This window comes from Scomber japonicus, chromosome 1 (genome assembly GCF_027409825.1).
Source record: "Scomber japonicus isolate fScoJap1 chromosome 1, fScoJap1.pri, whole genome shotgun sequence".
Classification (NCBI taxonomy): Eukaryota; Metazoa; Chordata; class Actinopteri; order Scombriformes; family Scombridae; genus Scomber; species Scomber japonicus.
This window is the reverse complement of record NC_070578.1, coordinates 4,299,969-4,314,196: the sequence shown is the minus strand read 5'-3', so window position 1 is coordinate 4,314,196 and position 14,228 is coordinate 4,299,969.

The window sequence follows — 14,228 nt, the reverse complement described above, 5'->3', positions numbered from 1 at the left end:
TATGATAAAATCGACAAGGAAGGGAAAAATCTGACGTTTATGTGCAAACTCTGCCCACCGGCTTTGAAAAATAAAATACGAACGTCAGCTACATCCTTTGCTAATCTAAAACGGCACATAGAACTGAAGCACCCGGGTAGCCTTTCAAGGTACGTGCAAGCAACAAGTAAAAAGTCAAAAGACCAAGACAGATCCTCGACCCAAATGCCATTAACTGCATACAGCAGCGGGTTCGTTGTCATCTCTCAGCCGCAGGTGGACAATTTGGTGGTCCAGTACATTGTCGGAGACTTACAACCTTTGAGAAAAGTAGAAAGCCCAGCTTTCATAAACTTAATTAAGGGGTTGCATCCATCCAAACAAAAAAAGTACAGACACTGTTAAACAAGAAATATAAAGAAAACATGTGTGAACTTAAGACTGAACTGTCTGCTATCGATGTCGTGTGCACAACAGCAGATTGCTGGTCTGCTGTGAACAAGGCATTTATGGGAATCACCGTCCACTGGCTAAACAAAACAGATGTTTCCAACAGACACTCTGCAGTACTGGCATGCCGGCGAATTAAAGGAGCGCACACACACGATGTGTTGGCAAAATTGTTGTCAGATGTCAACAAACAGTTCAAAATCCACAACAAGGTTGTTTGTACAGTGACAGACAATGCTGCTAATTTTGTCAAGGCATTCAACTGTTTTGCGATGGATGTTGCTATTGATGATGATGTGCCAGAGACAGAGACAGTTGAAAGTGAAGATGAGGATGCACCAGTGCCAGCCTTTGCTGCGGCCAGTGAGAGCTCAGATGAGGATGATATGGAGCCTGAGCCACTCTTGGATCTGGTTCATCCCTCTCTCCCTCCTCACAGACGGTGCATGGCACATACATTGAACCTGGTGGCCAAAGACACAGAAAAGGTTAGTGAAAAACGTTACAGAACTGTGTCGAGGGCCGTTTTTGGGAAAGCATCTGCACTGTGGAATCTGGTTAAGCGAAGTACAAAGGCTTCTGATACTGTGGAGGAAAAGCTTGGAATTGGGTTTGTTGTGACAAATGACACAAGATGGAACACAGTCTTTCTTGCGATGGAGCGGCTGTCTCGCATAGCAAAACTAACTACCAAGGCAGAAATTAACATGGCTGAGGTCACCCCTGAAAATGATGCTACTCCCTTGCATGATGAGCTCCTTTTGCACACTGTGAGTGACGATTTTGGCTTTCGCAGATTCTCTCCACAGGAAGTTGAATTCATACACATGTTTGTGGATGTGATGAGGCCTTTGGCACTTGCACTAAATATCCTCCAAGCAGAGAAGAACATCTTTCTTGGCTATCTGGCTCCAACCATTGTACAGCTGCAATGTCATATGAATGACTTGTTGGAAGAGAGCAGAAAGCCCACTGCAGCAGAGGGTCTCATTACATGCCGACCTCTCATAAAGAGTATCTTGGAGTCAATGAGCACAAGGCTGGCAGGTCTACTGGAGAAGAGGGAACATATACTCTCCGCTATGTTGGTGCCAAGATTCAAGCTAGACTGGGTCCAAGATGAGGAGAAACGTATGCAGTACAGATTGATGCTGAAAAGAGAATTTCAAACACTCATCGCTGATGACTCAGCTGCAAACGACTCTGGTCAAGCCCAGTCCAGTGATAGAAGTGGCAAGAAAGATCCTGCAGCGTCATTCTTCAGATTTAACAGCAACACTCAGGTTCATCAAAAATCTGAAGTGGACGCCTATCTGGATGCCCCAACCACAGATGGGTTTGATGAATACATGCAGTTTTCAAAGCTCAGAAGGCTGTTCATAAAACACAACACTGCTGCCCTCAAGTGCTCCAGTTGAAAGGCTTTTCAGCATCGGTGGTCAAATATTCAGGTAGGAATAAACTGTTATTGTAATTATATTCTTTGGTAATAAGTACAGTAATCTTAGTGCAAGGTGATAATCATTCTAATTCTGATTTTAGTATAAACATGTGGTCAAATTAGTTCAGTTATTGTCTCAGTGCACAATTACGTTATTACTGTTACATTTTGCCATAATCATGATGTTAAAATTTGTCATTATCTCATTCAGACCCAGGAGAAATCGGCTGGGAGATGCCAACTTTGAGAAGCAGCTGATCTTGAATGCCAACAAAAAGATGTGAAGGTACAATAAATATTGTTATGATCAGTTTATTGGGCTGTAGGCCTGGTAGTGCTGTGTATTGCTAATGGATATGAGTATGATGTGTAGAGGTGACCTGTATCAAAGTAAAAGAGCATAATTGTTATTATAGGAAGCCAAAAACAGCAGATCCACCAGGGAGCGACCACTGTGACCAATGAGAGGATCTTCATTCAGATAAGAGAAAATAATTCTGTCCTTAGCCCTGCACACTTTTGTGTTCTTGTTATTATTTTTGTTGTATTTTGTGAACTGTAACCAGTGACAGATATTCATTGAGTTAAGGTATTTTCACTCACTGGACAGAAAGTAGAAGCACTTTCCATGGTCTTGGACTCTGACTGACTCTTTTAAATTATTAATATATATATTTTTTTACTATTGGGAAAACAATCCAAACAATTGAAAAGTGACTTAATAACGTTGACATGTTTTGCACTTTGAATGTTGCACTTCGAAATTCAACATTGAACTTCAACTACCTCAGCCTGGTTCCTACCTCAGTTTCTAGTCAGTAGAATGGTCTTGAGGGTTTGTAATTTTCTTTCCAGAATTCCAGTATTACTATTTTGTAATGTTCTGCTATGGAATTTGAAATTATCATTGCACCTTACAAACTACTGTCCTGTTTGTTTTATAATTTCTTATTAAAAAGGACATTCAAGCTAGTTTTTCCTCATGTTTTTGAGAATATAATGTTGGGGTGAAAGCTGCAACTGCTACAAGTGTGGACTGAATGGAGTTTAAACAACAATGGGGGAAGGCCCTTCGATGCTAATGTAAATCCTGGTTGGATAAGGATTCAAAACTGGATGAAATCTGACACATAGTTTCAGTGTTAAACTAATGAAATAATTGCTGGCTGTGGCAACAATTTTAAAAGAGTATAGTTCGCAACGTATTGAAAAAAAGAACTGAACTAGTTCATTTTTTGGAGCTGTGAACTTAGTTCATAATTTGGAATTATGAACTATGAACTGAACTAGTTCATTTTAAAATGTGTGAACTATGAACTGAACTAGTTCATGTAGAACATGAACTTTCCCAACACTGCCTATATATTATTCCTCTGTGTCATAGAGCATCTTACCAACACATACATCATATTAAGATGAAAAAAACTGTGCAAATAAAAAAAAACTGCAAATAAATTAAGAAACAGCTTCAAGAAGTTGACAACACTCTGCAAGTTATACACAACATAACACCTAACACAATATTTCGCTACACTACAAACTGATGATGCACATATATGTCATTTCCACTGTGAGAATTCCACACATACTAATTCTAATAGGAGTATTCAGTGTGTGCACATGGTAAAAATATATATTCTATACTGCCAAACAGCAGACTATAAAAAAAAACAGATTTTTTTTTTTTTTTTGAGTGTGCTGTTGATGTACGCTATTCTCCCAGAATGCAATACACAAAGGCAAAGGAGTTGCTTACAGCTGGAAAAATTAAAATTCCAGGAATGCTTTTCCAAACAAAAAATAACAACCGTTGTCTTTTTGTTAGGTGTAATTGGCTTACAGTTTGTTTCGACTGTTTGAATATTAGTATAATTTTCTGTGGTATAACAAGTGAGAGAGAGCATGTTCACTTCCTGTCCACAAACTGTGACACAGCTTGTATGTTTACTCAATTATTGTTATTATTTATTAAATGAGCTAATGGTTATTCTCTGTTCCCCCTCCAAAATGACTTCAAGTAAGTTTTGTGTTTTAACTCAGTTGTGTTTTGTTGTGTATGAGCTGCAGTGTTTCAATATGTGCACATTGTTATATATTTATTATTTATTGTAGTGTGAATGTGAATGTGTTCAAAGTTATTTGCTGCGTTTCATTTCAGTAAATGTGTGTGTGTGTGTGTGTGTGTGTGTGTGTGTGTGTGTGTGTGTGTGTGTGTGTGTGTGTGTGTGTGTGTGTTATCAAAGTGCCGCTTTGCTTGTCTTTTTTCTTTGTGTCATTTGTGCTTCAATCTGTTGCTGAAAATGGTTGTAGTACTATTTACACACATGTACTACAGCCCCAAGCTCACACACACACTGACACATTTTGGTCTTTCAAGTGATTTATTGACAATAACAAAAGTAAGAATAACACCAGACTTTTCCCTTAATTGGTTTAATATGAAAATACAACAACATCAAGTGAGGAACAGAGGCAGGAAACAGATGTGGTAATATGAGCCCAACAAGTTGTTTCACACTATACAGTGTGTGTTCCTGCATTTGTGATTGTTGGCTGGATTCAGAGGGGTAAAGATGTAGATTAAATGTGCTCCTTGGAGACTTCACTGGATGTCGAATAGAGAAAATATTTAACTACCATTCATTTGACTGGATGCCAACATCTTCTTGCACGTGTAAGCCTTTATTTTTGTGTGTGAGTGTGTGCTGGCGTCAGGCCTGAGCCCAGAATGGACACTTTGGGTGAGCGGGCAGGATGAAAGGAGCCCCCCAGCTGGTGAGGCTGTACAGCTATGTGGTGGTTACTGTGTGTGTGTGTCGGGGGGGGGGGGGGGGTTGGACGGTCAGCCCTCCTCATCAGCTAGCTGCAGGACAGCCCACATCAACGAGCACAAGTCCAGCATCTCGTGGCATTACTTCAGCCAGCTTAAGCCATTTTAAGACACCAAATTGCACTGTAGCCGGACAATGATCTGGGGTTATTTGTCTCAGCGGCTGTTGTTTGGTTCCTTTAACTTAGTTCACCGTCAGTGTGGGGTGAGCGGAGTCAGGAAATCGCGGGGGTATTTAACAAGGCTTGTGTAATTGATTGTGGCAGATCCTGCCAGCAAACAGCAGGTCCACAGCCCCTTTCACTGAGCCCAGCAGAGGGCCTGCATTGATGTGGATAAGGGAATTATCTCTACTCTGGTGACTCGGACTGGAGGACACTGGAAATTCAATTAAACCAATCTATGTTCTCAATATCCAGAACCTGTGTCCTGACTTTAAGGCTGGATTTTTGACGTTTGCAGCAGTCCGACTGGGTCAAAGGTGGCGAACAGGTGCTGTCAGAACTTGAGTTTTGTTGAGTCAGCGTGTTATTTTGAGTGAGATGTACTGTAAAGCTGCACTTCATTAGAACATGTTATCATCTTGTTCTGCACTTCAAACAGCAGTGACCTGCAGGCCAACGCTGTGACTCACCGTGTGGGTGGATAGCGCGGTTACTTGATATATGATTTACACAGTCCGACCCATCTATTGTCTCATGTGGGAGATTTAGAAAGCATTAACAATTTGGTGCAGTGCTGAGACAGAGTTAACCACGAGACAATCAGGTGGAGCTGGCCGCTTTGTGCAGCCATGGAGAACAGTGCAGACGGTCATCACTGTTAGAGAGCGCCGTGGTTCCAAATTCGGAGGGTAGTCAGCCAGAAAAGAGGACGTCTCCAAGTACCCAGAACACATGATCAAACTGACAATAACAATGTCAATATTAAAGCTGTAATGGGTCCTCGGCTGCAGCTCAGTGTAATAACTAATAGACTTGTCCAGGGTGGGACCCTCATCGTGTGTGACAAATTTGGGGCAGACTGGACAATTTATGATGGAGTTATAAGGACTTCTACCTTTTCATCTTTAAGGTCTTAAAATAATACTGAGTGAATCTGGAATCAGTCAGATTAAATCTCTAGGAGGAGTTGGGTTAGTTTGGGAATCCAAATGGCTCACTTCCTGTTGGATTTAGGGTATGGATCCCAGAGACTTTTTTGTGCATGTTTACATGATATATGTGCATACCGAATTTTGTGCGTCTACGCCAATCTGGAGCAAGGGGCTCAATTTTATTAAGTTTCTAGGGGGCGCTGTTAAGTCATTTAGCGATGGACATTTCCGCATACCAAACATGATTTAAAAATGTATTTTAGAAATAATAAAGATGTATGTTGTGAATACTGTGATGGTTTCTTTCAATGTGCTTCCAACAGGGCACCACTGTAAAGGAACATTCTGGTTCTTTCGTTTGATGTTTCTTATAAATGTGGCTGTTGTGGATCGATGTGTCATGCTAATTTTTCTCTGTCGTGCTCCGTTTCTAGATTCCAGCAATTCACAAAAAGATAACATAATACAATGATAATCTTTCCATATGAACACAATTTTTACATGAATAGCTTTAAAGGTTTTTTTGAGTTTCGGATCTGGGCAGTGCCATCTTGAAAATTTCAGGTGCATGCTGGGAAAAATAAAAACACGGATTCTACTTATATGGGCATGAGGCGGGACCATGCGCGGAGCCATGGACGGAGCAGGGAGGTTGCTATGGTTGCGAGGGCTGGATCTCGAGGACATTGTGCAATCAACCTGTCAATCAGGATGTAGCCACGCCCTAATGCATACCCTGCTTTATCATCAAATATAAAATCAGGGAGGCCAAAATTTCACAAATGAACATCATACTACATTGAAGAAGGCTTTAAACTAGCGATTGAGACCATAAACACATTTTGAAAACGTTTACTGAGGTTAGAAATCAAGTGAGAAGTTGGTGAATTCTACATTGACTTGTATAGAGACGGAAGTCCTTTTGACACCAAAGCCGTCGCCCCCTGGTGGCCTTTTGATAGAATGCAGTTCTAAGTTACTTCCGAGTTGGCCTCATTTCAGAGGACTGGAACTCCCCGCCTAATCTTAACAAACCGATTTATGGATGAATATGTGGGTGGTTCAGTTAGCTGGCAAGCCTGGATGTAGTTCCATATACAGTTAGCTATAATGCTGCTACAGTCAGCTAGCTCTTGTGTTTCCCCTGTACAGACTCAGAAACAAACATTTGAAGCGATTCATGTAAAACTCATACTTATTTGGGAAGCTGTAGGAGTCCAATATTTGTCGTTTTGTGTGATTTTTGTGAATTGCTGGAATCTTTACAATGGAGCTGAAAATCGGCATGATACATAGAGCCACAGTGGCAACATTTATGTAAAATAGATCAGGTTCAAATAGACCAAAACTTTCCTTTAAGTGTAGTGAAAGAAAAGCTGCAACATTGAGGTCATGTGTTCCGCTTTGAAAGACGGGATGAATTAACTTCAGCTCAAAGGACATATTTGCTCTGTGTGTCACCTCTCAAAGCTCTCTTACTCACTTCTTTTCACATTTTCACAAGTTGAATAAATGTTCCTTTCTTTATATCTTAATACAATGGTTCAGACTTCAGAGCTATTCAAACAAGATTCTTTAAGTGCAACAACACTGCTGCATATTGCTGCTACCATGACAAAAAGTAAAAAATTCTCATTTCATCAAATTTCTTTTCATGTAATACAAAGATACTTTTCATATTATAATGACATTTATTTTTAATTGCTACGTGATCATTTATTCCATCTTAATCAGAAACATCAGAGCATCAGTTTTCCTTGATAATCACTAAACGATTTTAATATCATACAAAGCAACAAGAAATATTTTATTCTAACAACCATGACACCAATCATTTTGAAGTGATAACAAGGAAATTCACATAAGTCACACCTAACCCTCACCTCCTCTTCTGCTCTCATATTCTGCTATGGCAGATTCCCGATAAGCTTCACAATGCAGTCAGCAAGTGAAGGAACTATTATTGTTCTTAACAAATCATGTAAACGTGTCTTGTTGATGATGTGGTACTTCTCTGTGAAATGACTTTTTTGGCATGGTGGCAGCAGTATGCTTCCATATGCTTGTTTCCTTGCTCACCTGACTCATTTATACTACATAAACCATTTCTACTGTGTATTGATATGTGTGTAGTTGTATGTATCATGTGTCTACACTAAATGTGAAATGTTTGAAATTTGAATCTTCTTCCAAAGTTTAATGTTATTATTATGCATAACTCTTTGCAAATTGCTAACTGTCTATGGACCAGGCTTGGTTAGACAAAGATACATAGCTCTTTCACCAACCAGAGTTACATTTGAATCAAAATCTAATGCCAGTTGTTGTGTTGTTTGTTTGAGTCAGCCCAATTTTCAATTTTCAAAATAACACCCACACAGCTGCAGCAGTTTTGACTGTTAACCTTCTAATAGATAATACCCAACAAGCTTTTTTTAAACTGATGCTTTTATTCAATGTTATTGTTATTTCAGCCACTGTATGCATTAGAAACTCCATTCAGATTTCAAAATGCTCAGTGTTGCACCCTGACCAACTGTACATGGGCTCATAATGATGAAATATAGTGTATGCGCTATTATTATTGTTGCATACATTTACATTAAAGTCTATGGAGGATCATACAGTCATACTGTATTTATAACTCAGAATCTGTAAACAGTAAAAAAAAACAAAAAAACACATCTTTTCTAAATGTTATTACACACTGCTCACCTACACATAAGCTCACATTGTAGTTATTATGAGTTATAGAATGCATTGAAGTCTATGGAGGCCTATTCAGTCCCATTATATTTAAAACACAGCACCCATATACAGAGTGCTCAGTATCACTGATCAACTGTACTTATGATTATGGAGATGATGTATGATGATGATGTGAGTTACTTTGAGTTAATGTATGTATGTCATGCATCAAAGTGTATGGAGACACTTTCATGTCTCACTATGAGTTATTATTAGTAATGCAGTGCAAAGTCTATGGAGGCCCATTGTATTTATAACTGAGCACCTGCAATTCCATTCAAATTTTAAAATGGTCACTGGTTATGATGCTTATGATAACATTTACAGTTAATGAGTTAATATGAGTTATTTAATGCATTAAGGTAGATAGAAAACCAAGTCACTCGTATCTTATGTATAACACAGGACCTGTATACAGTACAATTCAGTAAATTTTTAAAGTCACTGAATTATGTAATACATTCAACTCAATGGAGGCCCATTCAGTCTTGAATTTAGACAGTAACCTTTGCAGTCCATTCAAATGTATACTACTACTACTACTATTACTACTACTAATAATAATGATGATAAATAAATAAATAATGATACTACTAGTACTACTAATAATAAATAAATAAATAAATAATGATACTACTACTAATAAATAAATACATAAATAAATGAATAAATAAATAATGATACTACTACTAATAATGATAATAATAATCATAATCATCATAATCATACTAATGATATTGCATTTTATTTATAGGCCATGAAAGGCATGGCACCCAAGACCCCATACTAGACAAATAATGAAGAAAAGTTAAGTTAAGTTAAGAATTTTTGTCCACATACACTACCATAGCTGTAAGTTGAATGAATTTTCATATGATCATAAAGTAGTCCACAGAAAACATATCTGCATGCATTTTCTTCAGGAAATGTTTGTCTAGTTGAAATTGTAAGGTGCAATATTAGACTGAGGAAGTATCACATGTCTGGGTGATAAATGTCACCCCAGAGGTGTCTGGCAGAGGTGTATTTGATAATATTTAATTGACGTATAGAGTGCATGTCTCCACAACTGCAGGGCCTTAACCTAATAATGTTTGACGGGCACCCCCTCCCTCTGTTCCTGTGTGTTGTGTTACACTCTGTCTCGTACTAACTGCATATTAATTCTTATGTTTCATCTTTCAGATCGAATCATTTCACAGAACCCGTCCTGCCTACATACCCGCTGCCAGTAAACGGATAATAAGCAGACAGTGGTAAAGTAAAAGAATATATTGGTTATGAATGGAATGAAGACAGGAGTTTAACATTTGTCTGAAGCAGCATGCTGACAAAGTATTAGGACAGTCATATGTTTTCTCATGAGGTTGTTTCTGTACTCTAGATACAACACTGGATTCAAATGAACAGTGATTATGAGGTTAAAGAGATATTAAAGAGATCTGAGTCATGACACTATAGCTGTGTGTTGGCTGAACAGTCAAAATTGACCCAGTTTAGTTTGACTGTTTATAAAGCATAAGGTATAAATTATCACCACTTTTTTAGCCAACTTCATTCCAACAGGTTTTACACATTATGGTTAATAGGCCTCATTTAAATGAAACTATACCTCATTTTTAAGTTAACACCTGTTATCCTCCTGGGTCAATATTGACCTGAGGACATAATGAAGGTTCATTTCAGTGATGGGACACTCTGCTCTCCTAATTGAAAGTCATCCAACCTTAACCTCCACATGATTTCCATCCCACCTCGCTATACAAAAGGCACACATAATTCCTAGATTTACCAAATGTTGGTAACTGGTAATGTAATTCCTATCATACTGGAGGGAATAATCCCAGTTTATCTGACTCTGGTGATTCCCGACTTTTCCTCTAGTGCCACCATGAGGTTGCCATTTGAGGTGTGGAGTTAAATATCTTGACAATAACTGGATGGTTAGCTGTAAAATTGGATGCAACATTAATCTCATTAAGATAAGATAAGATAAAATGATATGAGATGAGATGAGATGAGATGAGATGAGATATTCCTTTATTTGTCCCATGATGGGGAAATTAACATTTTTAAAGAAGAACAAAGAACAATAAATAATAAGTAAGTACACAAGCAATAAAAACAATAGCAGTAAAAAAAGTAACATTGTGTACATTGTGAGTAATATTGGTGTTGAACGACAATATACCTTATTTTTCCAATTTCCAATTTGAAATATTGCATATTTGCTCAAAGTGACATTTTGCCCAAAGACATATTTGTAGAAATAAAATACTCATCAGGTTTATGAAATATACCAAATCCAGCTGATGTAGATAGGAAATACTGCAGAACAGTAGCGGAAATAGTGGTTGTATAATATAGTATAGAGCTTTGATTTTTGTGGAAAGTGATTTCTACATAATGCTGAGAGGAGAGAGTAAGGACTGAAAAAATAGATGCTTGGCTTATAAGATCAGGAGTGATCATAATTCAGCCAGGAGATCACATCAGGGCACAATTCACCAACAGTCCAGTATAAGACCCAATAAAATACTCCTTTCTAACATACTGCACTGGCTGAGAACACTCTCTCTCTCTCACACACACACACACACACACACACACACATACACACACACACATAGCACTAACCACCATCCCCCCTCACGTTTGTGGGTAATGGATTTTTATCAGGGCAACAGTATCAGGGCTGATTTTGACGAGTCCCTAGGCTGCTCTACAATTCCTTTTGAAATCCCTTTCTTTAGTAGTCTTGTTCAAGTAGCCTGAGGCCATGGCCCTCCGAGATCACAATGTTATTAATATAAACATGTCAAACCGCATGCTGAAATTCAAAACAGAGGTGCCAAAATGTCAAGGTGTCAAACTCCTGAAATATAAATTATGCTTTAATATTCCTAAGCACTACACAAAATATGCTTCAGCGCATAAAAAGCATGATGTGCACAAGTGTTTAATATTTCAGTGTAATGTCACCATCCGAGCAGCGGAGGGGATTCGCCTGACGGCTGTGGCCCTGGCTGTGATGTGAAATTTTTCGAGAACCCAGCAGGATTAATGAGTGGACTTGGTATGCCACCCTGCCCCCCCCCCCCTCCCCCCAACCCTCCCACCCTGGCTCAACGTGTAATCCCCCAATAGAAAAACTCAAGGACATCTGCTGAGAGAACAAAACTGTACCTAATTATCATCTAATACCCCCCCCCCCCTCTTTATTTTCTGGTGTATTTGCTCGCTGCTGTTTGGAGATTAGATTATGTGATTTAATATGACAGACGACTGAATCTATTTAGGAAATGAAGCCTTCTCTTGAACAACCAAATGAATTCCTCTACAGTTATGAATAGTTTATTTAACTGCCCTTTTCCCCCCCAATAGTAATACTATGAGATACAGCGGGTGAATAAACCACAAATTTACTAAACTTGAAAATATGAATCTTGTGTAAAGTGGTAAATCAATGTGATTATTTTGCATTATGGAAGTAATGAGATTTCTTTTTTTGGTGGAATGAGTCATTTAACACACTGATTATTTAGTTGGAGGTTCACCGTAGCAAGAACTCAAGCAGAGCTCATCTCATGAGAAAGCATTTTATTGGTAGCAACAGGCAAACCATCAACACTGCAATGCCTTCTCAATCCATGTACCGTCATCCAAAATAAAAAATGAAAAATGGGTCTTTTTTTAAACGATCAATGTTTGTAACAGCAATTTTAAAAATGGAAATAGAGCTGTTTTCCATTTAATTGTGTCCTCAAGTTGAAATATGTGTTGTTTCCTTATTATGGCTTTGCATATAGTGAGTCAAACACGACAAATCCAGTTTCCATTGCCACAAAACTGAGGTGAGTTGAAATGATGTTTGTAATCAAAAGCTTATGCTTATTATCCCTTCCATGAAATTTGCCCTTTATGTGCCTTCACTGCTATATATGAGTAAGTATTTTCCACTGTCAACGTGACTAATGGTTTGATTCCATTGGGTGCGGCTGCGACAGTCTGCCGGAGATGATTGCAGTCACTCTAGTCAGTGCTTGTGACTCCATCAGACCATGGGGCATCGCCACTCAGCCTATCAGCCTATCAGCCAGTTTTTCCCAGTGGCCACTTGCGAGTGGGAACTCATGGGCGGGGCCAGCGGGGGAAACACTACTGCACATGTTCAGTGGGCATGTAAGTAAACCTGGAAGATAGAAACTTTTTTTGGTGTATGCACCAGTCAAAACAATTCTTATAGGACTGAATGGCTGCCATTTGTGATCCAGTATCCACCTCTCATAATACATCCAAGGATCAGACGCACTGCAGTACACTTCAGAAGATGCTGTTTGCTCTGCTCCACAAAAAAATACATGCTATATTTGATGGAAGCCGCGTCAAGCTGGACAGGAAATCAGACACAAGAATTGTATAGAGTGACTGCACTGTAGGAAAGGTTCACAACAATGTGAACAACAGTAACATTAATGTCTGTGTACCAAGTAACATCTGTGATGATTTAAAACACAATTTAACTTAAACTTATGTCTCCAAACACATTGCCTCAGAGCATGCTGGGAAGCTACACCTGCCTACAACATGCTACAATATAACTGTATTTCCTGTTTCTTTTGTTGCCACAGGAAACAAAAAAATGAAAATCTGTGACACATTCACACTGTTTATTTTATGTTCATGTACCTACTCCTGCTTCTTGGCAGGTAGCTGCATACTAGTGGCAGGTATGTAATCCTGCGGTTGTGTCAGTGTGCGTTTGAAGCTCAGCCAGTGAGACAGCAGAGAGGACAGCCTTTAGGTTGTGGACGTATTTGCATTATTATAAAAGGAATTGCAAAGGGGTTTCTAATTCTGATAGCACAAAGGTAATCTAACAAGTGACTTTTCTCAGTAAGAGACACTGTAACAGAACAACTGACTTTTTAATGGCAGGTCAAATTACTTTTAAAAGTAACATTACCCAACACTGCTAATAAGTGTTGTCTAATGCTCACATTCCACATCGGTGTGCAGGAAAATGTAATCATGGAATTACAACTACATGATAGAGTGTTATAAAGCATTTCAGTGTGGCTTGTATGGGATTTTGACAGAACGAAGCCTCATATAGTTTTGTCAGGCTGTAACTACAAACACAGTTTATCTTTGTATGTGCATTGAAACATTGTTCTGATTTCAGTGTAACATTACACTATTTACCTTAATATTTCCTTCATAGTAGTTGATTCTATTGTCTTTCATTATCAGAGTTATGATGACTTAATTTTATGGTTTCTTTTTATTTCTCCAGTTTCTTTCTCTTCATCCATTGAACCAGTTTGTGCTTGAAGTTCCTCCATTATTCTAAGTGCTGAGTTGTGACAGTCCTGTGTAACCTTTGACTGGAGCTGGACTGACCTTTGTGAAAGCACCCAATGGTTGAACAATACTGCTTGTGCTGCAGACACATTTAATAAGATGTAAATACATAATAACAAATCCTCACATTGAGACCAAACTAAAAACATTTGCTGTTTGAAATATCAGCCTCTAGCTTCATCTACCAGGTCCTCATTGAGTCTCTGTCATGAATTTGCTACTCTGTAATTTTGCCTCATATTCAGAACAGATAATAATTGGTGCTAAAACTTGCAAATAGTTAACCTAATGCTAAGTATTTCTGACATTGTTTTCCTTTG